Raw genomic sequence first — 27,451 nt, forward strand, 5'->3', positions numbered from 1 at the left:
CTCCTTGTTAGAGGCTCTGATTTGAATCCCCTCACTCCTGCTGTTTTTCAAACATGTTATGATTGTTGGATTGAGTCTGAAGAAGCATTATATGGTAACAGGGGACCTATAAGTGTACGATCCTCCGAAACGCCCCCGAATGGTTTCATTCTGACATCCAATCTCCGTCTCTGTTTAAAAACCACGGCGCTGCAGGACAAGCAGCAGCACTGTCAGTTCCCCTCGTCCCTGTGAGGAAACAGAGCGTTGGCCGGCGAACAAGTTCCCCTTGAACGTCCAAACATCCAGGTCGACCCGTCCCAGGTGCTTCGTTTGCCTCCTTCCTCTGAGTGGCCCACATCCTCTGGCCAAACAAACGTCTCTACCAGACGCAGGGATATTCTCTGGCTGTTTTTTCGTGTGCAGATCTCATCCTTGACAAGAGCGGAGATGAGGGGAAAGTTATCACATGTGCAGAATGAGTCTGAATTCTTGCCCCCTTTTTTTTATATATCGGCAGCACAGTTTTATTAAATGCGCCCTCAAAAAGTGTGATCCAGCGCGAGAACAAAAAAAAAACACATCAGCTACCACATGCGGTGGCTGATGTCCAAGGCAAACACTCCCACCGGTGTGTACACCAAGACAGATGACTATAGGACTCAAAGCCTGGCTAGCACAACGTAGCCCTATTCAGTATTTATTTTCACAGTTCAAAGCACTGGCAGCGGCCCACTTAGTGTCTGCAGTCCAGTCCAATGCACCCCTGATTGCCACAGTGAGGCTTCGCAGCCCACAAAGTCCTATACTGTAACTTGTGCCAGCCACTAACTCCACATCTGCAGTACCCCCTAAAAAAGAAAGAAATGGCGAGGCAGCATCCAGGAGGGAGGGGAGGGGGTTTGAGGGGAGGCTTACGGGTAGCGGGGTAAAGGGATTCCTCTGAAACCACACTTTGCTCGGGGTTTGAACGGCTGCTTTGTGCAGCTTGGCGCGATCACACAGCCCACATTAAAGGACGAGGTCTGTTATTCACCCCGGCAATGATAAGTAATGTCTTGCAGGCCACCGAATCGCAGCGGCGCAACTTTCCGGCCCTTGGCTGTGAAGTTTATCGGCGCACTGACTGGGGCTCGGCTCTGTAAAGCACTTTGTGATATACAGGCTACCGTATGGAATCAAGGATGATGCCGGGTTATGTGGGGATGCAGAATGTGAGTGGAGAGAGATGTCTCATGTTTCTTGAGATACTTTTTCGTCTGGGAATAAAGGTGGAAAATCTGTTAAATGTTGGGGAAAAATGTCGTGGAAAAGCATTTAAAAAGTGATCACTGGAGAGGATACAGAACAAGCTCGGCTCACTGTGGTGTGATCCCACATCTAGGTCACTTCACTTCATTGTGATCAAGTTTTATTTCCCCTTTCATCTGTTCTGCAAACATGCATTCTCTCTGTTTGCATTCACAGCTCAATATTTCACCCACACGTTGCCATGTTGCAAAATACGGAGCCAATAATCACGATCGGCTTCAGTAACGCTCAAACACAAGTTCTACTTTCAATCCAGTCTCATTTTATGCGACTGTCACGCTGTGTAAAAGATGTGTATTTTATTTTGGAAAGACGCTGTAAAGTTGAAATATAAAAGTGGATGTTTAGTTTAAAGTTACTGGCTTTGATATTTATTGCCACGTTGAGTGAATCGAGAAAAGTCAACTTTAAAGTTCCAAATAAAGCCCCAATACGGTCTCAAATAGGAGAGTTGCATGAGCACGATAAACAAAATACAAAAATACACTTTAAACGCTCCTACAAGCGCCAAGAATATCTTATGCTTGGATGGCAATTCCCTGAGTTGCATCCAACATATTAATTTCGAAAGGATTTTCAGCTAAATTAACCCAAATTATTGTTTCAGCTTCCAACTGATTTTATGCATTTTTTTGACCAAACACTGTGTTCTGTGCTTTGCTGACTTGACCCCAAGAGAGCTCTTCGTCAGTATGTAATGGGCATGAGACTAAATCGAGGTTGGCCAACACACATACGCTCCGTTTTTTACTGCCTGGCTACTCCTCATGAAGTCCCTCCACTCCCAGGTTTTTCCTCTCGGTCTGGACTCTGTCTGACGCAGTTGTTAGCGCATAATGCTACATGCGAACTGAGAGCTATTATTCACAACAAGCTCATCAGCCCGACTACATTGGAGCTCACCTCTGTGCCTATATTAGCAATAAGTACGGCAGAATTTTTCTAACTTTTGTAACAGTTCTGTTTTTACAATTCATCCAGAGAAAGAAGTTTGTAGTTTGTGCTTCTTCAAGTCTTTCTTTCTACAATGCATGACGAGTTATGAATTCCTCATTCCTCCTTTTCACGCTGGCCCTGAAGGATGTGATGTGCAAAGGTGGTTATCCTGATTCATGGAGTATTACTTAAATCAGGAGCAGCTTCTGTAACAAGCTAGTGAATAACATTTCCTTGTTATCGTGTCTTGTTGCTATTGAATTGAACAAATGAAACCGTAGTTTGATCCCAACTCACTCTCTACTTTCTGGATGCTGCGATTGATTGGCTGTTGATTGTTGTTGGCTGATATTCAGTACAAATATGTGATCGTGTTATCGGTTTTCATTGCTTTCCAGTTGCCGATCTCAACGGGTTAGTACTACACACCTGTGGTTAAACGCTGTTGTGCATGCGACTGACAGCGGTGCACTTGTGGTTGCTCAGACACGCTACTTAGCTAACAGCTAGCGCTACTGGAGGTTGCATTATGATGCGTTCAAGCTCTATTCAGTAAAAATGATTATGTTCTATAACGTTATCATGATGTGGTCAAATATAATCTTGTTGATTTAGTTTTTGGCGAGAAACTTGAATACAGTTGTTTGAAAACCGTTTACCTTCCGTTTACCTTCAACACTTTCTAAGCAGCTTATAATACCTGAATACAAATACTAATGCCAAGAACTTTTTTTTTAATCAAAGCAGATATTTAAATGAAAATACATCAATTATTTCCTAATTATTTGAAAGTTTTTTTTTTTTGTCTAATAACCGCTATAGATGACAATAACAAAGTTAAAGGATAACGTTTGGTATTTTTGACGGTTCACACAGAGTTCGGTATGATTGTAAATTATTTTGCGAGGAACAAGTTACAACAAAACGACCAGCTGTTTATTGTGTATTTGCCGATCTGGCTCATTCCCGATCATCAGTCGGAATCTGCATCACATGGTCCTCATCAGTGGATGGAGATTACTTCAGCTCAGTAGCTGTCAACTGTTGCTGTGGGATTGTAATCAGGTTTAGCAAACTGCATTTTTAGAAATGAGGAGTGAACTTTCATGGAGCGACCTGGTGGGGTTTAAGACGCTTACTATGAACCACAACATCACTTGCTCGAGTCTTTCTACTGTCAAATCTGAATGCATAATATGGCCAAAAGTGTAGTTGAAAAGAATGAAATCATATGGTTTCAGGCCAACTTAGACTAGAAGTCCTTGACGTGCGATGGATGAAATCAGTTACTGAGCTGGATTGAACTTCATCCATTGAGGAAGACTAGGGTGTGAAGGCTGAAAGCTCCTGAGGAAACTAGTCAGTGAACTACACATCGGGATTGTTGTCAAACTACAACTTCCAAGGTCAAGATTTATCTTTAATATTTAAGTAAATGTTAAAATGAATAACTGTGTGATGATTTCTGTTTTTTATTCCCTCGCCTCTCTGATCTCAGTATATCATGTCTTCTCTCCTCTTCATAGGAACTAAAGATTACAATATGGGGCCTTTTTTTCTTCTTCTTTCTACCACATGCAGTCCCTCTCACTGTCTGTAATCATCCTGAACATGAGAAACGTCTTGAATCTGCTGTGACTGCATCCTTTCGCTATTCTTTTTTCCAAACCTCAAAGACAATACCCTAATTACAGACCCGTTACGAGAGAATTGTCCTCTGTGCGAATCAAAGGCGGCGATGAGAAAACGGAGGAAGAGTCCCATTTTCACAAGATGAATCAGCAGGAGAGCAGATGATTAAGGGGCCAGCGCCTCATGTCCGCCCCTCTTCGGTCTGTTTGTTTGAGAGGAGCACCACGCCAAGACAGAAATCTCCAGGATTAGTTGGTAATAAATTGGTGATGAAATAATCCTGTTGGGCAATCCCGTTTCAAGGGGACAGGAAGTCGCGTTTCCCAGCACTGTGTCAAACAAAAACACAATGGTTTATAGACATGATGAGTGAGGCCCTCCTTTAACAAAATGCAGGCGTACTATACTTGTACTTGTTTGGTGAAGCCGTTGCTCTCTGTTTGGTTCACATGCTGTGCTGCAGAGAGTGACTCATTATGGTCGGGTAACTTATATCATGAGAGCAACAGAAACCAGATCAAGACATTACAGTTGCAACATCGGGGCTGAGTGGCAAATGGCTTTTATTATACAAATGCAGAAAAGTCTTTGTTGGTCATTGATGTTGATAGAGTCATGTGCATTATGTTGTGGACATCTAGAGCAAGGGTACTTAAATAGAAATGTTAGAGGTCCCCACAGAAAATGTTCAATATGACAAAGATCTGTCAAGCTTTTATACAAATATGATGCGATACAAATCACCTTTATCACGATCCCTCAACGAGGGCTGCCGCTATTATTACATACATATAAACAAAAGACAAAGAGAAAATAAGACAGAACATCTGATTGGTTTCCATTTGAGAAAAGTAATTAAAAGTAATTTAGCATTAATTCTAGTCTTCCTACTCAATGTGCTTTACAGTACACGTCGTTCTCGCGTTCACACAAATTCATCCACTGAAGGCAAGGGGCTACCAGGTGCCACCCGCCCATAGGGACTAAACACATTCATGCACATGCACAGCCTTCGGGAGCATTGTGGGGAGGATCGACAGGGACTAAAGGAGTAGCGGATCAAACTGCTGATCTTCCGATTGGAAGATGGCCCGCTCTACCTTTTAGCCACAATCCCTGCAAACAATCAAAAATTCAAAAATGTTGTGATATCATCATCTATAACACACAATCAAATGATTAGAAAATAAATCATTTATTTTTCTTTACATATTTTGCTTTGATCAAAAAAGATTATTGTCATTACTAGTTTTAAGTGTGTATTATTAGCTCCTTAAAGCTAGTGTTAGGAGGTTAAACAGGTCGTAATTCCCTCTCTATTTCAGATTGATGTAAAACCATTTCTCACCAACAACTACATATAAGATTAAATTATAATTTCCCTGCACCCAATACTCCATTTTACTGAACAAAGCTTGAACACAGTCAGGACATCAGGATTCATCCTCTGGGAACAATCATCATTTAACTGCAATGCATCGAATAGTTGGTGAAACATGTCACCATGCAGCAACAATGTCACCTCATGATGGCGCTCGAGGAAAAGTCAGGAAATCATCAAAGACGGAGGGATTCATCCTCTGGGGAACATGAATGTCTGCGAAATCTGAAGGTCATCCATCCAGTAGTTTCTGAGATATTTCACTCCGGAGCGATGGACCAACATTGCCATTCATGGAGTAGTGCTGCACAGATAATGCACAGCTGTAAAGAGCCTCTACAATCATACTTTCAAACGTTATGGGCCTTACAGTAAGTCTACCTCCACATCTACTCTATTTTGATCCTTTGCCCTCAAATGCCATGTTTTGTGTGGACCCGACAGTGCGTATCTCTAGAACACAGTTACACTACGTAGCACTTTTCTTGTCTTGGACTTGTAAGCTGCAGAACTCAATATTTTACACGTAATGATGGTGGAACCATATAATCAAAGATCACAATCTATCTGCCCGGGGCAAACAACAGCAAGTGGTTTGATCCAGACAGAGATTTAACTAACTGTGTCAGACCAACCTATGAAAGCCGGTGGTTTAGGTTCCTCAATGAGTGACAGCATGTGCAGAACGCATGTAATTTTGCTCGGCCCACCCACAGCAAAATATATGGCATCCAGATCGAGAGCTTGTCCCCATTTTCTTCCTAACGAAGCGGATCTTTGTCAGGGTTGTTCATGTTTAAAGCTTTAGTTATAGAGATCAGATAGCACATGTTATCCCACTGCATGTGGTTTGATTTGCACAAGTCCATGAAAGTCCATTTTTACATCTCGCTGTGAATTAACAATTGTTTTTAAATAAGGAATCATTGCTGTGGGGCTTTGTAATGCACCGATTCTGTTAATGTGGCTGTGAGGTTCGTTCATATAGTATTCAGATCATGTATTAAAGTAGAAACGGCAACGCCACAGAGTAAAAAAATCCTTTCTCACAAGAAAAATATGCTAAAGTATCCAAAGTAGCCACACTCATTATGCAGAGTTGCCCTTTTAAGTGTGTATGTAGCTGGTCAAGGAGGAGCTCATTTAAAAGGACAGTTCACCCCAAAATCTAATTTACTATGTTTTCCTTCAACCAGAGTTCCCACATCAAACTGCTGAAGACGAGGTCTGTGGATCTTTCTGGAAAGAGACATTGCTGCTACATTTTTCAAATGTTACATTTGGACGCTTTGAGCACCACAAGCCGAGTGCCATCTAGTCCCATTATATTCAAGAGAAGCCAGACATCTCTACGGCAAATATCGCCAAAACTGGGCAACTCATTCAAGATAGATAAATCTTAGTTGTAAGATATGTACAGTGCTGTGACAAGAAAAAGCAGTCTTTAGTAGACGTATGAGTAGTTTCTTCTCTCTTTTTGGCTGGCCGGTAGTGGGCGGGGCTTATTGATTAACTTCTAGTTATTTGTGATTTCGGCGCTGAACAATCGTAAGAGAAATTGACCCGACACCGGAGAAACTTGTGGCTTTTGCTTTGAGAACTAAAAGCCTACCACCTCCAGCTTTGTTTTGTTTTGCCAACCAACCGCCACCAACAAAAAAACCTGCACAAGAACAGTTGATCAACAGTTTTTTTATTAGTTTTTCTCTGACTTTCCTCTGATCTTTGCTTTTTATTCTTGTGTAATACTAGATAGTTTGACATCCCCCATAACAGTTACGATTTAACAATCTTGAGAGGTTTACTGGAGGAAAAATAACTTTTTGGTTGGACAGGTCACAACTGTGTTGAAGGATGAAGGGTTCCAAGTAGATTCTAATAAACTTCAAGGGTCAAGAGGTCGCTGGCCAAAAAGGTTTAGGGGGAGGGAGTATGTTTTGTTTGCAAATCTGTGAAGTATCCACTAAAGCTGTTAAATATATCAAGAGGAGTGAGAATTACAATGTTTTCATTGTCTAAAGGACTCTTTCTCAAAAGGAAAGTTGTGCCTGTGGCTCACGACAGTATAACTACCACTCATCATAGTATTTTTAGCCTAGAGAGAGAGAATGAGGTTTGTGAAAAGACTTCTGCATGGCACAAGCTGCCATAGTCATAACACAAGTACATGACATCAGAAATTATAAAACCTGACTCATACTATGCTTACATTACTGTCATAAAGCAGACTTCCAAATGTGCCTTATCCCCCAGACTTTTCGGAGAGCTTCTTGAAATGTTGACCCCCTTTTTCTGAAAGATTTGGCAGCGAACGCACCGAACTCTGCTCGGGAGTTGGAACCGTGCAAGCGTCAGCCGTCATGGCGGCTGTTATGATGTGCAAGATGTTGAATTTATCTACATGTGTCCTCAATGTTTGCTGCCATAAATACTGCGGAGAGGTAGAGCTGCCCCTCGCACCGTAATTTATCATTCCCACCATCGGCTCTTTATTTATGACACCGTATTGGAAGGATGGCTCCCTTCCAAAGGATGATCTAATAAGGCTAAATCCACTGTGATTGGTCCAGCTAAGTGGGTGATGACAAAGCTGGATTTTCTCTATATGGGATCATCTAATTATGGATACACATTTCGTTCAGTAAGTCATGCAGGGCGAACAATAGGGAGGTTTCAATCCAAAATGAGACCTCCCAAAGAAATTTGAATGGATTATAAATAGAAAATTTCCTGAAAAGTCCTGACGCTTTGGCAGATCATCACATAAGAATACCTTTTAAGGGTTTCTTTATGCCTTGTTGTGACAACAATGCAATTGTTATTAAGTGATTATCACCAACTCTGCAAATCCCCTTAAGCTCCATGGAGCTTTTTCCTCATCATTTGACATCATTGTTGTGATTTCTCTGCATATTTGCTGCATGGCTCATGGGCTGTGCCTCCATTTCCACATGCAACAAGCTAAAGTAGCTCTAATCTACTTTAACTTTTTGGGATTCTGTCAACGGGATCTCACGGTCAATTATTATGTTTTAATGCACAGCCCTAGTTGGGTTGTTTTGATTACTACAGAACAATTTAATAGGCTTATGAATAAAATAAAAAAATCTTCTATCTGCACAGCACCAATATATGTCAAATAAATGTACTGGAATAAAGGGACCAAGTAGCCCAGAGCTGACCTATGCAAGCAAAGCACACACACTCACACAATTCTACATTGCTCGAATGAATGTACATATTTACATTTGGTTCCTGTTTTGGAATGAAAGGTGATACTCATGAGCAGTCAACACCACCAGTCAATGCTGCAGCCTTGCTTTAATGTCTTGCCACATAATAAACTGAGTGAGCTCTTCACACGAGGTCCTTTTCCCCCCACCTCTGATGAGCGTGATTTCAAGGGTGCTTGTGAGGAAATGAAGCTGCAGAACAACGTTGTAAAACGTTGCACAGTATTATATGAGCTGCCACAACCAGATCGCCGTGGCACCCACGCATGCTCCCTCATCATCACAGCGTGGCTGTTACACTTCCTCTCCCAGTGCCTTGTGGGTGCATCTGGATAAAACGGTACAACACGAGCTTCGCATGTAGAGAGAAGTGTGGAAACGTCGAGCTTTCCAGACGACTATGGAGGGAGAAGACGTGCTGACAAGTTCAGTTCCAGGCAGATTTGGATGAAATATTACCGGGGCTGGTAATCTTTGGTTGCACTTTTCACTGTGGGATATAAAACCTTTCGGGGTGTAAATGAAGACATTCAGACGGATAATTTCCACCGTTTGTGTCAGCTTTGGAAGAATCGACACTGTCTGTAAATGGTCTCCATTTGTTTGACTTGATATGCAGATGCAGATTACTTAGCATGGCATTTATTACCACGTGGGCAGCATTACATCTATCCATTCATATCCACTGTTATTCTTACCTCGTTGTCATTTTCCATTCAAAGTTCAGCTTAGGTTTTCTGTTGTTTATGTGTTTTAGCCCTTTTTGGTTGAGTTTCAGGTTTGTTGTTGTATTGTGGGCAGATACAGTATATTTCCAATTATGTTGTCTATTTTGTGCATTTCAAAATTTGCTTCGCTAAAAAGGGCAGTTTGCTCATTTTTAACTAAATCTGTGCTCTGTTAATATATGATTACATGCTTTCAAAACAGAGGAACCACCCAGTAGAACCACATAGTTCTGTTGTTGGGCAAAGTCCAGCGTCACTGGAGAAATAAGGGGGCTGAATGCCTTGCTCAAGAGCCTTTCAGGGCTGAGAGAATGTATAATGTCACTGATATGACTCGTGCTCATAGTTTCTTATATGACTGTTTACAATGCAGGCACTAAGGTCTTTACCTTCCTCAGTTTCATATGGTTTAATAATAATAATATATTCCTTACTTTCTTTGCTTGAACCCCATTTCCACATTCTACAACATGCGATCTGTATCTGGAAAGACTACATTGATAATGACATCTTATTAAGGGCCTTTGCAGGCGCGTGTTTTTTTTAATTATGATTCGTTATCATTGTATTTGATTCTTATTATGCAAATTAGGTGGCCAGGGCTTAAATTATTTTCAACAAACATGGCGTGTCCCAGCCATAGACTTAAGTGGACTAAGTCACAGTGACGTCACCCATTGGTTTGTGGACTGATGTTTTGTAGCAGTCACCAGAGAAGTAGTCCGTTTCTCATAGACTTCTATACAATCACACTTCTTTATACAAGTCGCCCCCTGATGGCCATTAGAGAGAATGCAGGTTTCAGGCACTTCAGCATGGGCTTTACTTTTCAGACCCAACTAACACACGGTTTGGATTGTATCACGGTTTTAAGTCTCAGATCAGCAGAAATATATTTGCAATGTCCCAATCATGTTTTTTTTTGCCGGGGGGCTGGAGCCTTGTAGCTGGTGTACAAGGCTCCAGCCCCCCACAGGCTGGGAGGGTCGGACGGTACCCCCCGATTGCCACCGGGTATTTTTCCCACTGTTCACATACCATGTGGGGTGAGGTATGGATCAACTACAATCCGTTACACCACTCATTGTGAGATGCTTTTATACACATAATTGACCAGAAATATACGCCAATAGCCTAAATAAATGTATTCATTAACCGCTGGATGAAAGGAGGTTAAACAGGCATCTACAGGAGGTGAAAAGGAAATGTGTAAAGTTTCTAAAGACGGTGCAAGATTCTCAGAAGCTCGAGGGTTCGAACACCTTCTGCAACAATAAAATTACGGTGATGAAACGTGATTATGATCGAAAGCATTTGTCAAATCTGTATTTAGTCGGAGCACATTACAAAGAGGAGAGAATCAAGTGCAGTCTCCAGGAAAGTACATCCAATAATGAGTAAGAGGGGGGGGGCTTCTCCTCGCTAATAAATAACATCTGAAGATATCTGAAGGTTGTCTTATTTTCTTGTTTCTTCTTTTACTCGTCTATTTCTTTTCCAGCGAGGATGACTGGTACTCGTAATGTGTTCCAGCTGCGGACCTCCTCCCTCCCCCCTCCTTCCCTCCCTCCCTCCCTCCCTCCTCTTTCTTATCTTTGCATGAGGTGAAGTTTCCACTTGCAGGACAGACTTTACCCCACCGCTCCCGCTGTCAGACGGAGACAGAGAGGAAAGATGTAAGTTGAAATTCCTTCTCTTGCATTTAGTCTCACCACATTAAAGAATCCTTCATCAGGATTCTTCCTGTGAAACGCTGACACAGAGTCCTGATATGCCCCCCCCCCCCCCCCCCCCCCGTCCCCCCCCGTCCCCCCCCCCCCCTCACCGTTCAGGATATTTTAAAGATTAAGAGGTGTCCCGGTTTGATTAAATCTGCAGCCTGACTGATGACTTTGAGCGATGGCCATTGCTGGAATGCTTTACGACGGGCGATGTTGCGTTAAGACGCGTACTACCTGGCTGTGACTTGCTGGAGCCGTCCAGAACCTAAACCACAACGCACTGTCACAGGCCCACTGCACCAGAAAAAGGAGGGATGATGGAGGCGTTGATCCAAATCTAAGAGAGCTAGCAAGTGTCAGAAAGGATGCAGCTCTGATTGCACACGACACACATCAGAATCTTCTTCAACTTTCAAACAAACTTCACCAATATTCCTTTTCATGCCCTCTTTTATACGTCCAGCTCAACCACATCTACACCCCGATTTGTATGTTTTAACATGCCAGAAGCATCATTTCTACCATTTTAATTATCGTCATTGTAATGACAGTCTTCTTTTTGCCTGGAAGCTACCTAGCAGCCGATGCCTCCGTGGATGTTTCACTGTGAAATCGGCATCAAAGCCGGTGTCAGGCAGCAGACATATTTACATTCAAGTTCCATGATTTAATTTCGCTGAGGGGACACATGAGGCGAATGAGGCTCTCAAGACCAGACTTCATGAACACTCGCAAACATAGAAAAAAGAGACATGAAGCCCAGGGAGAAAATGTAGCGTACAGCTGGAGTAGACTCTCCTCCTCCACTTGTAGATTTTCATCCAAACCACAGTTTTATCAAATCTGAAGATCTATTTTGTATTTTTCCTCCATGTCCTGATGTTTGCCATCTTTATTTTTCCATATCAGGTTCTCTGTGCTGTAAACAGGCGGACAAATGTTCAGAATTCATTCACAAAGGTATCAGGCATACAACAAACTGTCATTTTCCTTATTGATTCGTCTGCAGATTTCTTACTTGATTAGTGTAGTTCTGAGTGCAGTGTTGAGTTCTGGAGAGGTTGGTGGCATCGCCAGTGAAATTGTCCTTAAATCGCAAAATATGTTATTTGTGACATGCAATGACGAACATCCTGAGTGTTTCTGATTTGGCATCCCTATAAACTGCTAGAAATTACAGAGATAGGTAATGTGGTCAGTTTTGATCATATGTTTTGGTTATGTTTAGGCGATATGAGGCCTGAGACTAAATCAAAACAATAAAATTGCAAACCAAAAAACCAAAACAATGGACGAAAAGATGCAAAAACATTCTGTAGGTAAGAGAGGAGGATTTTCATAGGAATTCGCTATAGGTTCATCACTCAGTGACCCCTTTCACATTGCAGGTACTCACTTGATCCTTTGTTGATGATAGAAGTATTGGTTAGTACAGCTTTAAGTGAACAAACCACCAATGCTGCCATACATCTGTTAAGTCAGAACTGCTGTGTGTAATTATTACGCAGAACTACTTCTGGGAAGTCTAATTTCTTTAGAGAAATATTTGGGAGTACTTGGGAAGCTTAGAAAGATTTTATTTTGCAGTAGTCGTACCAATTATCATAAATCTTATGTGGTTTATGAGACACTACATTGTGAACATCCTCCGATTTGGTAAACTTGACTGTCCCACAGCCAAAGAGTGAAAATGCACTCACTGGCATTTTCACAAACAATTTTTCGGGCCTTATCTTTCCACTACTGAATACTGCTCTCAGGAGGAAAGGAAAGGATACACAAGATTAAACCAATATGAATGTTCAGCGTTACAGTAGTCCAGCCAAAACGTGTGCAAAATAACCATGAATCACAAGTGTTCTCGTACCAAGTTGCGACCGCAGGAGCAAACTCTTTCCATGCTGCAGTGCATCATCGTCTTCCAAGCGCTTCCAGTGCACCCATTCCTCACCGTACACAAAAAAACACACAAAGCGGAGCACCCTCGCAAAATCCTGCCAAGTCGTGGACAGATGTTGATGCATGACGAACATGGCGGGCCGCTCGGATGCAGACCTGCCAGCGCAGTCTGACTTCTTCTACTGGCGGAGGGTCTTCTCCGAGATGTGTTGCAGCGTGCAGCGACGCAGACCTCCACCAGAGCTTGGAGCCAGCCCCACAGCGCCAGATGTGGTATGAAATGATGGGGAGAAGCCCGAGGGGGGGATGTGCATCATTTCAGATACTGTGATGTGGGCAACATGAGGAACAGCACATGAACGCAGCGAGTCCCGTGTCTGTTTTGGCAAGAGGCAACAGTAATGGCTTTAAAGCATGACTGTGGAAAATTAAAACCAAGAGAGAGAGATAACTGTCATAGTCAGATTTTTGACCTGTTTGATTTTTATTCTTTGAAATATTGTTTTTCTCTCGGTTTGTAATAACTTCAAGAAGGTGGAGATAATGGATTGGTCCAAGCTGCCTGTATCCGAGAAATCAATCACCTCACTGCAAGCGATGGTACGACACATTTCCACCAGATACATTTGTGCAGCTGCTCTTGTTGGCAGTTTCTTTCTTCCACCGTGTAAAGTATACAGCGCCAGTTCTGGGAGAATAAGAACACACAAAGCAGGCCCCGCCCTTTCCTTGTCGCGCTGCGATGTGCAGAAGCTTTGAGCTGACCCCAAAACAAATCCAAGCGCGCAAGTTGCCAGCCGAAAGGTTATTCAGGTTAATCTCATTTTCAAACCGCTTGTGGTCGATCTCTGAAATGTTCGTACTTCCTGCTGCCAACGGGAGTTGGCCTGAGAAAAAGTCTCAACCAAAAGATTTGTGTCAAGCAAATTAGTAATAAATGGACGTTTTCCGGGGGAAACGAATGAGCTTGCGTGCCTCCGAGATGACCGAATGTTTCCAGTCATGGTTTGTTTATCTCTTAAATGTTGTGGGCTCGCAGGAATACGTTGCAATTGTGCTGCACGTCCAGAGACACTGGATACGAGGCTGGTTTTGTGGAGGGCATTTGTGTCAGTGAACCAAAGAGACTGATGCCGTAATTGTTTCAGCTCAGAACACATTCGTGTCCTGAGTCCTTTGTGTAATATGCTGCATTTGATGGCTGAAACACTCGCCCAATATGAGCTGAAGTCTTAATGTAAAGAAAAGCCCTTTCTCCCTTCGGACTCACTTATCTACCAGACAAGGAGTATTTTTAATAAACAATTTAGAAAATGATTAGCGGATATGCGATACGTCTTAGTGGTTCCGAGCTGAGATCTGAGAGGATTACGTCCGAGGGGGGACTTCAATGCAGCTGGTTTATCTCCTGTATCATCTCACGGGGTCATTCGCATAACAGCAAGCGTCCTGAATTGGCCACAGATGTGTCTCCCTAAATGATAATCCTGTCACTGATGACTGGGGAAGGGTAAAGACCAGTTGATTAAACGGGGATTGTGACGGGGTTGGAGGGCCCTGACGGGATTAAATTACTGTCAAAACTAATGAGAACCAATGACTTACTTTCAAGGCCTTGCTGAAGAAATCTCATTGTTAATATTATTCAGATGTATTATTTTGTGAAACAAGTAGACACGGTATCGTTCTAATAAGCCCTCCCCTTGGCATTGATGAAGTCATGAAAACTTTTCGTTCTTGATTACCAGGATTTTGGCGCACCCTTCCTCAACACCCGACTTTTGTCTCACGGCTTATTCAGTCGTCTGCGTGAAAGGGCATGTAGCTGCGGCTGAGATAACAGATATCAGATAAGAAACACGCAGATAGTGACACAGGGGAGGAGATTTTCCACGGCAAGGGTTTGAAAGTTCCACTAATGTTGCCGCAGTTAGTAAGTTACAACAGCTGCTAACGAATGAACGGATTAAAAAAAAGGAGGAGCAGCAAAGCGAACTATTTGAACTATTTTCAAAAGTCTTCTTGCTTACAAAGAGCATGCGAGGAGGACGCTAACATTGATAGTGAAGAGGACAGTAACCTACTAGTTCAGCTGTCCCACCTTGACTTAAACCAGACCAGAATCAGAAAAAAGGTTTTCCTGAAACCAAATACATTGATTTACAAATAGATTTGCAAAGTACTGTAGTATCAAATCAGATATTCACAATATTGCAGAAGTGGGACCAAGTCATTGTTTTGCAGGTCACACGCGAGTCTCAAGTCTTTGCACTCAAGTCCCGAGTCCTAAACAAGTCCTAATCACCCTTCACCAAATGTAATGCCGTTTTCCCCCTCTGTCTGTAATTTTTGACCTGTACGCTTTGCATACTATTAGTTTTTTGTTGACCGCCGAATAAGTTTTTGTTCACAAATGAAATGATCTTTGGTATCATTGCTCAGTAATGTTAGTTCTTTATGATTGTCTCCTGTAACTTGATTGGATGCTCTCAGACTAATTGTCAACCTGTTGTGAATGAATAGCGTTGACGTTAGTGGATTCAGGACAAGAAGGAAAACTGACTTGATCCGTGGTGCACTTTTTAAATGGCTGACTTTTAAGTCTTTGGGCTTGTAGAGAAAGGTTAACAAGTATATTCAAGTCAAAAGGCTCGAGCCCAGTGACGTTGGAAGTCATCGGTGGTAAATGCCAAGTCGAGTTGCGAGTCTTTTTATATCGTAATACAGACTATGTAGATTATCACCACTTCCTATATATGTATTGCAAAAACTATTAGATCTGTATTTACTACTATATGTTGGCATGGAGGCAGCAGAAACAAGTGTGAAAACAACACTGTCATATCATCACCTTGTAAGATGATTAAGTGCTGAACTTGCTCAGAGTGGCTTATTTACACGTCCAGCAGTTACAGAGCAACATCGTTCATTTGGAGTCGTGTATTTGGCTAACTGATGACCGTAAGCCCAATATTTAATCTCTTGTAGCTCTGTTTCAGGTCTCTACCAACTACTGAGGGAACTATCTCTCTTTAAATGTCTCTTTAGCTCCTAAATGCTCCCCTGTGATCGGCAGCTAGTTGCTAACTGTGTCTGTCTGCTGTTTGCTGCTCAGCAGGTTGTTTGCAGTGGCCTTTTAGCAGCTGCTCATGTGGAGCAACAGTGGACTGGAGTAATGCAGAGCGCATACAGACCATAACTATATATTAAAACTACTTAAAGTTTTGCTTTGCATCTATAGTTGAAACTTTAGTCTTAATGTTTCGAAGGCATATCTTTTGGCGTATTCACATGTCTGAGCCGTGACGCAGATATTCCATCGATTGAACTTCCACCTTAACGTGGAAGAAAGATTTCAAAGTTGGGACATTTTTCCAAATCAAATATGATGAATGCCGCAGATGCAAACTCAAAAGTTTTAACATTTTGGTGTTGCGTTTCAAAGCAGAGGTCACAGGGCTGTTTTCTTTGGAGTTTTCACGAAGCGTATTGGTAGTGCTCTGTGTATATCCATTTCAGTCTCATGCAAAGTGCTGTTCATTTTGGATTTGTTTCCTGGACTGTCACAGTGGTGTTCAGCGAGTTGAATTGACCCACATTTCCCAAGTGTTTCTCCCCACAATCAAAGCTGCATGCTGCTCAGTTCGAAGCTAACAAAGTACGATGAAAGGTAATTTCACTTGAACGGGGAAAGCTCCAGTCACCAGTGAGGGTTTGAAGCTGCTGCTCTTTTACTGCTCTGCATGGCACTGAGTTGTGGGCTCTTAAAGTCTTTAAACTCTTAACAGAATGTCAGACTCCTTCTGTTTAAACAATGCTTTTGTTGTGTGTTTTACAGCAGTGAACAAACTCTGCATATAAAATGTTATCTTGGATATGAGTGTAGCCCTAAAACTGCATTATTTAAGCGTGTAAACAGTTTAAATCAATTTATTTACTGGCCAGGCTGAATAATTACCTAAAAAACTGAAAGAAAAGTTTGAAACATTTCAGGACTTATGAAGCGGTTCCGTAGCGGCTATCTATCAAGACGTGGGGACGTTAAGGTTGTCACGAGTGCAATGCTTCACAGATGTTCCGCAATGAGTGCACATCTTTCAACAAAAGCGGGTGTTTATTTTGCCCCGAGTCCATGCACTATGACGAATGGCTGATCAATTGATCATGGAGACATGTTCAAGTGGGATCTCGTCAAAGACAGAAGTATCTCATAAACATTTGGTTCTTGTTATTGAGCTGAGGAGCCTTCGGCGGCCTGATTTGGCCACGTATCCCCTGGACTGTTTTCTTTGAGCGTGCGGCTACCAGTGGCAGGCGATACCGAGAACCACCCATAACAACCAGGAGCTCCGCTGTTCGGCTGTGAAATAACGAGCCGACGCTGAGAAATGTATTTTCAGAGGAGGGACCAAAAAATCCACACATAGCTTTGATGATGTCACCCGCACGCCTGATCCCCCCCCCCGCATGCGCCTCACAGGGCATTGGCCGTCAATGAAAAGACTCCATTCTGGTAGCACGGCGATTGGGGGAGCGAGCCAACGCGGTCACACCCGAGCTGGGAACAAAAAGCTCCTTCGCAGCTCGACGGCTGTTTGATATTGTTACCAGCCTCCTGCTCTGCTTTCGGGCCCAGCCTCAAGTTCTCAGCTGAACCCTGTGAGATCACGCAGAGAGGTGCAGCTATAAAACATAGGATAATGAAAAGGTTGTCTAAAGAGAGGAACTCCTGTTATCTTATGACCTCAAGTGGCTTCACAATCAGTGTTTGGTTTTCACCTCCTTCAGAAAGAAGAAATGGGGGAAAAAAGAAGTATGAAAAAGGGAGATGAATCCGGAAAAAACACCCCACTCCCATTTGGTAGCAATTCCAGCAACCAGCATCTGAAAGTGCTTGCTCGTGATACCATCACACATTCCCAAAAGCAATGAATCTTCAGAGATCTGCAAAGACAAACGTGCCTTTTTCTGCAAAAATCTACTTTGTTGTATCAAATCTCTCCCAGCAGAGTAAATGTATTAGTTTTGCTAACATGTTATATATATTTTTGGGGGATATTTGTGTTCATATCAGGGTTTTACAGGAAAGTAAACAGGCAAACAGAGGTTTTACATTTTGTACTTATTACCACTTTCTTGGGGAAAAGTTCTAACATTATTTAAAAATGGAATATATTTGGGTTTTGTGTTGTTAGTTGAACCAAACAAATTCATTTGCAGACTGTACTTTGGGCTCTAGACATTTTTCTGAATTCTTAAATAATTGATTAAAGCCAACACAGATTGTTCTGTGGAGCTTTGCACACTAACCTTTTGTGAGGTCGGTTAACCGTTGAAGGATGCCGCTTGTGCCGTGTTCAAATAACATATATAATGTAAATATCATATATATATATATTTCTTTTTAGTTTACATTCCTGGTTTGTTAATGCTCACCAGAAGAAGAAACGGGTTGTTGGACTGGACAGAGCACAGAGGAGCACTGCCAATGGGCATCTCAGCGGTAACCACATTCAAAGTATTTCATGATATTTATGCTTCATTTCAGCAAAGACACTCTGGTGAGATGCAATGAAAAGTCATGAATCAAGATTTCAAAAGTGCATGATTTTGGAAAATATATCCGGCCAACGGGACGCTCCTCCTCATCTTTCCTGTTTTAAACCGTCTAAGAGGAGCTGTCTTTATACAAAAAAAAAAAGTTTCACTGTTGTTGAATCCAGGTGGACATTAAAACATAAGCCAGAAGTAAAAGTTTTGACTTTAATGTGTGTAGTACTCAACTCCTGAGCTTTTCTTTTTTCCGGAGTTTTTGGGAAAGTATCCCAGGTGCTCGGTTCAGTCCCATCGATCAAAGCAGACCTGGCCCATCTGCAGCCGGGAGATATAACTGACACTCTTCATATCAAAAGTCGCTTTAGGACTCCCACTCAATGGAGCTCACTTTGAGCTGTGAAGATTTTGACACCCCCCCCCTCTCTCTATATCCTGTCAGGCCCAGAGCCAGTGCGGATTTACACCTGGCAATTTAGAGATGAAAAAAAGAAGAATTAGCTCTTCCAAGTTCAGAGTCCAGAGCTGAAATGGAATTTTTTTTTTATCCTATTTCCTTTTCCTCATATCGCATCCGGCTGTCAAATACCATATTATGCAAAGCCTTCTCAGGAACTAGGATGTGCACATGGTGGCTAAATCAGCACATTTAAAAAAAAAAAAAAGAAAGAAAGAAGAAACCTGCTGGGACTGTAAGTTGTTATATACGGACTAACAGCAAGGTGTAGGCGAGGACATTTCTCTCCCAGTGGTCTTGTTTTCTGCAGCACAGAATGTAGAGAAATAAAGAAGGAGAAAAGCAGACATTAAGTCATTTCTGTACTTGTACTTAAAACCTCAAATTAAGACATAAACATGATGGAAACAAGTTCATTGTTTGAGCTTTTAGACATTGTAAGGCACCAGCGTGTGAATTGTCTAGCTTTTGGCTCTATTAGTGGGATTTTAGCTCTGTTTTCTTTGGGAAAAAGGCTTCGATAGATACATTTGTAATCCGATAGCATTGTATTAAGATATGCACTCAGTGTGTAAAAACCCGAGAACTTGTCATCGAGTACTCCCAACTCATTCAATGAGGAAAGAAAAAGCTGTGATTAAAAAAAAAGACAGAAAAAGAAACCCTTGTTTTTTAAAAGTTCCCACCATCAGTGTAAAGTAAAGACATTGCAACTGTATTTGTAATCACAGAGCAGCAACACATGCTAGATCAATCCGTCACATGTACAAACCAAACCAGAGAGGTGGAACTGCTTTTCGGAAGATCCAGCGACACCTTGAGAAAAAAACAGCCGCCCACTCGCGGCCGTGCTGCTCGCCTGTTTTCCACGTCAAGTTTCAATGGAGAGACGCACTTCCTCCTCTTCGACCTCGTAACACGGTGCAATTGGTTTTCGATTGGGGCCAATGTCAACTGCCTTGGCAAGGTTGCAAAAATATTGCTCCTCGTTGGGCTATCGGGTTACGAACACGCCGCAGAGTGGGCTGTTTGTCTCTACAAGCTGAGTAAGCTCCTGGAGGATGCTGGGAGGCCTGAAGTGTTTTACAAGTTCTTCTCATGAGGACGACTCGCGCCCTCCAAAGACCTTATCTGAACCTGCGGATACAATAAACTGCTCATTTCCCTTCCCAATATTTAGTGGTTAAAGGTTGCAGTATTGAGAACATGTAAGTGATCACATACTGTACACTGGATGGAGTGTAACATGTACCAAACATAAGGGCCAGTGAGTGGATGTTTGCGTAGTAGAGAACTTGTACATCATGTACAGGATCTTGTTCCAAATGCAACAAAAACACAGAAATAATAATAACAGAAATAAAGATTATTTTCTTCATTAATAGTTTTGTTTCATACACAAAATGTCCCATTAATTAAAACAGCAGGATGGCATCTTAAGATCCCCTGTTTCATGGAACAACATATACATATGAATGAGGTAACCAGAGAATGTTTTTGCTTGGAAAATGACTGAAAATGTGTTTTTCTTTTAAAGTAGATGTTAATTATCTTAACAGAGATGTTACTCTGCGTTCTGCCCAAAGACTACAGATGCAAATGAGCTTACAGCTAACTCTAGTGCAGCTAAGAAGCTGTGCACTGTCCCTGTCAAAGAAATACATGATTTAAACTGGAGATATTGATTAAAATCAACATGAACCCATCCGCCCCCTTTTTTATTTTGGTATATTTTAAGAGTTACAAATAGAAACCATGAGGGGTGAGCAACATAAAGGCCTATTGAGGGATTTCATTTAATACAATGATGGTGATATATTCAAAAGTCTGAACAGATAGCTACTATAGCAAATTCTCTGATGGTTGAGAAACATTTGTGTTGTCAAACATTTTTAAATGGTCTATATTGTCAAACAGCCCATCCCTACTTATCTAAAAATAATAAATGTCTTTTTGACTGATCTTTGATCATCTGCAGCACATAAAGCTCTTTAAAGAGGAGCTCTTCTCCTGAAATCTAATCTCTGGAAGTACACGTGTTCCCCCACTGGCAAAGTATTGAAACATTTTATCCGATGTGTCTGCTATAACTCTCACCGCTGTGATCTGGACTGTGCAACTTTCCAATCAAACCAGCATTTGCCTGGTTTCTTGTGTTTAAAAGCCTTGCCCCTAAATCTCTCAAAGGACTTTCATCACCACATGCGACCAGCGTTATTAGAAAGAAGAAGAGACGAGGCTAACCCTGACTTTCAGGCGTGATAGTTATCCTCCGGTCTCTTTGACATCTGGTCTCTGACCTCTGAGATACTTTTAAGTTCTTCTCAAACCCCCATCCCAGACAGGGATGATGAAGAAGGAGCTGCTGTTAATGCTCCAAAGGTTCTACAAGGTAAAACAACAACTCGGTGTTGACAGGAGAAAGTTGTGCAGCTTCAAAACACTTTATGGCTTCGGGGATGAAGGACCAGCTGTTTTCATATTTTGAAACCGTACAGAGGTGGCTCAGCCTAGGAGTCCTGAAATACATTCAACACATAATCAACCATGGATGTTATATATTCGAGGGAGAGAAAAGAAGAACACCAAAATTGGAGATAGCAGCCTTTTATATATGACATGATGGATAATGTTTGGAGTGAAGGAAAAGACAGAAGTTGCAGGTGTTTTTTTTCTTCTAGATGTGGTAATAAAAGTATGATTCATGAGGAGCCAAAGCAGCAGATTGTACAGCTTATCAATCAAAACAATAATGAACAAATGGAGCTCAGCCTTCTTTCTAGTTGTATTTTGATACTCGTAGTCCTCTCAGGAAAGAACAGGAAACCGTAGCGATACACATTTTAAAGCAACCGTCTGCTTGTCATAAAGTTGCAGGTGCGTTGGCCGAGGCTGCGAGCCAGACAGACTAACCTTTGCCGAGAGGTTCACAGCAACAGATTGTTTCTGAATCAGGCTTTGTGTGAAAATGGCGCCCGGTCATGTTTATCCCATTACATCAAATGATTTAACATGGGCACCATAGGAGGCATGTGGACATATTAATAATGGAATTCCTGCTCTGTTTGGCGATTTATTGCTTTTATGAAAGAGTCGGCCTTGTTCCGACATCCTTTTGGCTGGACGGAGGTTTTTTTGTTATTTGATCCCGTGGCTCGACCAATGGGCTCGGAAAGCATCCAGGACGGGAGAGGGAAACCTTACCGTGACCCGTGGAGACGAGCCCTCCACTGGGAACCCCGAAGGGCTTCACCCACACCAACCGGCAGCTACACTCCCATGAAAAAAAACAAGAAACAGCAATGCCACACAGGTTGAAAGCAGCCCAAAAAGACGGCCCTTCTGCAAAGCAACTTGGAAATATTATGATTGCGTTCGTAAAAGCTCTCACTCATGTTTGACAGGCACAGGCGGCCTCAACAAGGAAGCATTGTCTGCCCGGTGCAAAGTCGTGGTAACCCCCCGCGGAGAAACGCGCTCCTACCAACGAGCTGATAAGTGATATGAACTGTGGAGGTTATGTTTGAGTTTTTCGCTGCAGTGCGCATAGCTTCCCTTCACTGCTCTGGGCTGAATTTATGGGGCAGGGATGGAGGGAGGGAGGGAGAGGGGGGAGGGGGGGGGGGGGAGACTGCCTGTACTTACACAAACCGCTCAGAGGTTTTTAACAGACGCAGCATTGTGAGATTACACTAAATAATCAGTCATTTTCCGTGCTGCATTAAAACATTGAATCTTTCAAATGTCGTCCCTCCTCTCTTGATTCAAAGTGCCCTGAGGATGCACAGCGAAGATTAATACCGACTGTATTATGACTAAGGAACTACAATTCAGCTTCTGTGTGTCACGCAGGGGGGCAATATCAGCAATTGATTGAACATGTGCTTCCACGTTGTAAAACAGGTTGTCATCGGTCATTCCAGGCCTTCACTCCAATCTACAGTAATCCTCATGAAGCAGCACAGGTATCCAGATCGTATTACCTTCAAATTGGATTACTGGTTACTGGCATACGGTTCCAAGATTTGGAAACAATATGTCGATGGCATGATTAAGATAGCATACTTCTGGTTATCACAGCATATCAAATATGATCATAAATTGTACAGTTTTTTTTTAAAAGGCACGTGAGGGGTTCAATCAGTCAATTTTTATTTGTACCTCTAGTACAAAAATAGTTTTATTCATAAGCTGTTATCAAATAGCAACAAAGACCAAAGTCATGTTGGATGGTTGTCATGTTTAATCTTTATTTAGATAAATCAATTTCGCTCACGTCCTCTAATGCCACTCAACTAAACTCTTGTTTAGTTTGTAAAAAGGATTCACGGATCAAAATGTTTGAACTCCTCGGCCTGTCATGATAACTGCATTATTAACTTATATAACTTACTACATGGGCATGGCCTCGATCATTTCAACATTATTTACTGATTTTACAAAACAGCGAAATGACCTCAATCATTTTTACGTTTCCGACTTATTGTATGAAAAACGAAATGACTTTGATCATTTGTAAGTCATCGACCTACAGTATGTGATAGATGGACACGACCTCGATCATTTTAACAGTATCGACTTATCGTACAATATTGCCCCGATAATTTTTGCGATTTGAACTTATCATAATTAAATTAAATTGAATTACTTTAATTTAAATGAATATAATATAATTTGTCAGAATTACTTTGGAACAATATATTGTCCAACAAATGTAACTCCATGATAAAAAGTTATCATTAAGTGAAGCACCTGGACTGTCTTATCTAGCATCTAGTATTTGGGCATATATTGGATTTAATAACTCAATAACTTTGCAAAAGTAACATATTTTTCTTCTTAAATTGTTTTTATTACTCAAAATATGCCGTCATCTAGATCTCAATGTTAGCCAGGTGAACAGAAGTCCAGCCAGGTGAATCAACATTCACTGCATCACTTTACAAAACCTTCTGCAGAAACCGAACACATAGACACAAAGATATTAAATCAAGATATATATTCCTAATTGAATCACAATACGAAGAATTAAACTTGGATCGAATTGTGAAATACGCAAAGTTTCCCTTAATATTGTATTTACAGAGTCAAAACATTCAGCAGTGGATAAAAAACTGACTTTCCTATGAACTGTTCATTAATTGTTTTTCCAGAAAATATACTGTATTACAATGAAATTGCATACACAGTGAAAGACTATTTCATCCATATTGCTTTCAGAATCACTCAACATTAGTAGTATTGTACCTGCATGCTGCTCAAACTGTGGTCTGGCTGTAGTCCCATCAATTAATAATAAAACCTTAAGGTCAGTGTTCATTTTTGAAGGGTTTCTTATTTATTATATCAGGTTGTTGCTGCCAATCTGACATTTTGTTGTAACTGTATCTTCGCTGCAGGATGATGTCATTGACGTGTTACCACCCCTGTGCTTACCGGTGCTCCGCAATCCCTCAAACCAAATGTCAAGCTACACCGAAGCGGCTTTTTTTTATTTTTAAACGGCAGCATGGGCGAAGACCAGCTAAGAGAATCACAACACTCACCGTACGGTCCATTCATCTTGTATAACATCTGTAATCCCCCTAATACCCGCCAAGAAGCTGGACGCTTTTAAAAACGGCAAAACACTCCTGAAGGTGTTCGAGTGTTTCTGAATGCTCTGGCTTCTAATACTTTTGCCGAAGGTGCCAGAGGTAATTCACCGGGCACGAGTCAGTGTTTTTTTCCTTCAGTCAAGTACAGTATGTTACACACATGCATGTCACATATAATGAATCGCGGTAAATGAAAAATGGGTTGAGCTTCACAATCAAACTCTTCCTTCCTCTAGTAGCCATGACACAGTTTCAAACTAAATCGTCAAGAGTACATGTTGCATGGAAGTGTTCTAGTATTAAACTAATGTTCCTATATCACACTGCATTGCAAATTGACAAAATTGACCAGCCACCTGCGACTGCACGGGGACTCACACGAAGCGGGACGTTGAGCAGAGCGATAGCTAATCATTGTTTTAACGTGTGCCAGAGCAGCGCGGTGACCTCCAACGCTGTAACATCTGATGAAATATTCCTGATAAATTGCGCTCATGGCGGGCAGAGTCGGGTTTCTGCCATTTTCCCTGCGTATCATGTTTGCTGACTGTATAAATGTAGTAATTGAAATGTAAAGCAGGCTTCCCGTGGTACAATATTTACACAAAACTCCTCGCATATGGTACGGATTGCTGGACAGCTGCTATCAATCGCAGGAGTCGAGCATAAGAAACACTTTGAAATCGAATTTTAAATTAAAAGGGAGGGATGTGCCGTCTCAAAGACTAAAGATTTCGGAGTGTAATTCCTGAATGTTTAGAGTTACTGTATGTTTTGTCTGAGTTTGATGGCATTTCAGAGCCCTGCCTTCCACGTACAGACGTCTGTGTAGGGACAGTGCAGTTCAGCTTCGCAATTCAATTTGTACCAATGATTCTGCACCGTTTGGGCGGCTGTGGCTCAAGAGCTAAAGCGGCTCGTCCTTTAAGTGGAGCACCCGCTGTTCGATCCCTGGCTCCTCCAGTCAGCATGTCTTGGTGTCCTCGGGCGAGATACTACACTCCAAACTGCTCCAGAAGGCTGTGCCATCGGTGTATGGGAATGAGTATTAGTTTGAATCCTGACAGACCAGGAAATTGTCATTCCACCGTTTGGCCATAATGTAAAATTTGCTTCATAGTTCTGCGTTCTTCCTGGGGGGGCTTTGGCATTACCCACAATGCAACTGAACAGCCAATAGTTTTGTTGTAGATATGGGTGTGTTATGCTAGTGTTGGCTAATGTAGCCGCCTAACTGACGCAGAGTGACATCACTGGAGGATATTTATTAAAGTATCGAAGTATTCGATCTTCTAATCTGACTGAAGTACAAGCTGAACTCTTGATTAACCGGCTTCTTTGCTGGTGTTCCTGAAAAACACTTTCAGATGGCCTGTAGACCAGGGCAAGCTTCTTTCCTGGCTCATTATATGCTTGGGGGTCACCGCTAAACCCGTGGTAATCATCTGGGCACTGACCACACTCCCGTGACATTTAGTATTTCCATTTAAAGGGGGTCTGACTGTATTATTGTGGCTGCGGTGTCCCTGCAGGGTATACCGTAAGTCAATAATTTTTGGTAAATGCTCGCCATTTTCCCCCCCCCACTTCTCCTTGATGTGTTTGATCGCACAGCTGCATGCAGATCTGACTCATGGTAGGATTCTTCTTTACTATACTGTGGAAATATTCAGATGATCAGCAACACATGACTAGGAATTAATCATTTGAAACCTGTGGGGTGAGCTTCTTGCCAGCTCATTTTAAAATCGCTGTGCTCCAGGTCTCCTGCCACGTATGTTCTCTTGTTGTAGCTTTATTTAAATTATGCAAATTCACTCATTAAGGGGTTTGTGCAAATTCATTAGGGATTGGATCACCTCCTTTTGGCGGTTAGTTTCTATTCATCTTAGACTTAGTCATCACCAACGATAGAGCTATGATGCAAGCAATGTGCCTGCTCTCTCCTTGTTAGCAACAGTTGATCACATGGGTGTACAACATAGATTTTAGGCCTATTTACTCCCACTTTCACATGTACAATAACTGCATTTCTACTTAACACATTTCATCTTCCTATGACATAATATGCATATTCACTAATTAACTGCTTTTGTGGAAATGTGTGCACTTAAAACATCTTTCTTTCATCAGATGGCTCTTATGTCGTCTGTGATCACCTCTAAAGATACATGCACGTGTGACAGACATCTGTAGTCCTATCTTAAGCTGAGTTCTCACCAAGCATTCCACTTCACTTCAGTTTGTTTCACATTGGAACGGTTATTTTTGTTTTTCAAATAGGTCAGAATAGAATGGTACTATTGGTACCATCCATAACTTTTGCTGTGAATAGTGACCTCAATTCATAATTCCCTTGACCCAGATTTTAAGAAAAATGTCAGTGCGCAAAATGATGCCACATACTACCCTGTACACACTACTTACACCGTGCCGTGCAATTGATTTGGTTGCTGTTGAAATGTTTCCCGTTAAAGATGATGTCACTGCAGTTTCAGGGCGATCACCTGAGAATCCCGTCCACCCTGAGGGGGGACTATCAGCAGTCATCGTTGCGGTGCTCTAACAATCTAAAAATACGGATCACACAAATACCCAGCGGGAATCACTTACAGAGAAACATTAATCCCGATCAATTATGGGCCGGATTTGGCCTTCAAACCTTGGTCACTTCTGAAATTGTGACAGCACAACTAGTAAAAGCTGGTATTATGGTGTCAGTCTGGTTCCTGCCAGAAGAGGACTGAGTGGAGGAGACGCCTGTGGAAACGGGCTCTTGTTTGACATTGAAATGGTTTTGTTGCAACAACACAGGTGTCGTTTTTGTCGTCACCAAGGTAATTGCTTGGATCTGGAAATGTGGTGACATTGCTAAAAATAAGTCAGACTGGACAAGAAACAACAATAGTCGTACAGTTTTAAAATAAATCTTCAGTTTAGCCGAATTTACTTAAAACGAATGTGAATGGCAAAATTGGTCGACAGGATCCATTGTAATCATCCATCACAGTTTACAAACCTTTT

Source organism: Pholis gunnellus (genome assembly GCF_910591455.1).
Source record: "Pholis gunnellus genome assembly, chromosome: 10".
In the NCBI taxonomy this organism is placed as follows: domain Eukaryota; kingdom Metazoa; phylum Chordata; class Actinopteri; order Perciformes; family Pholidae; genus Pholis; species Pholis gunnellus.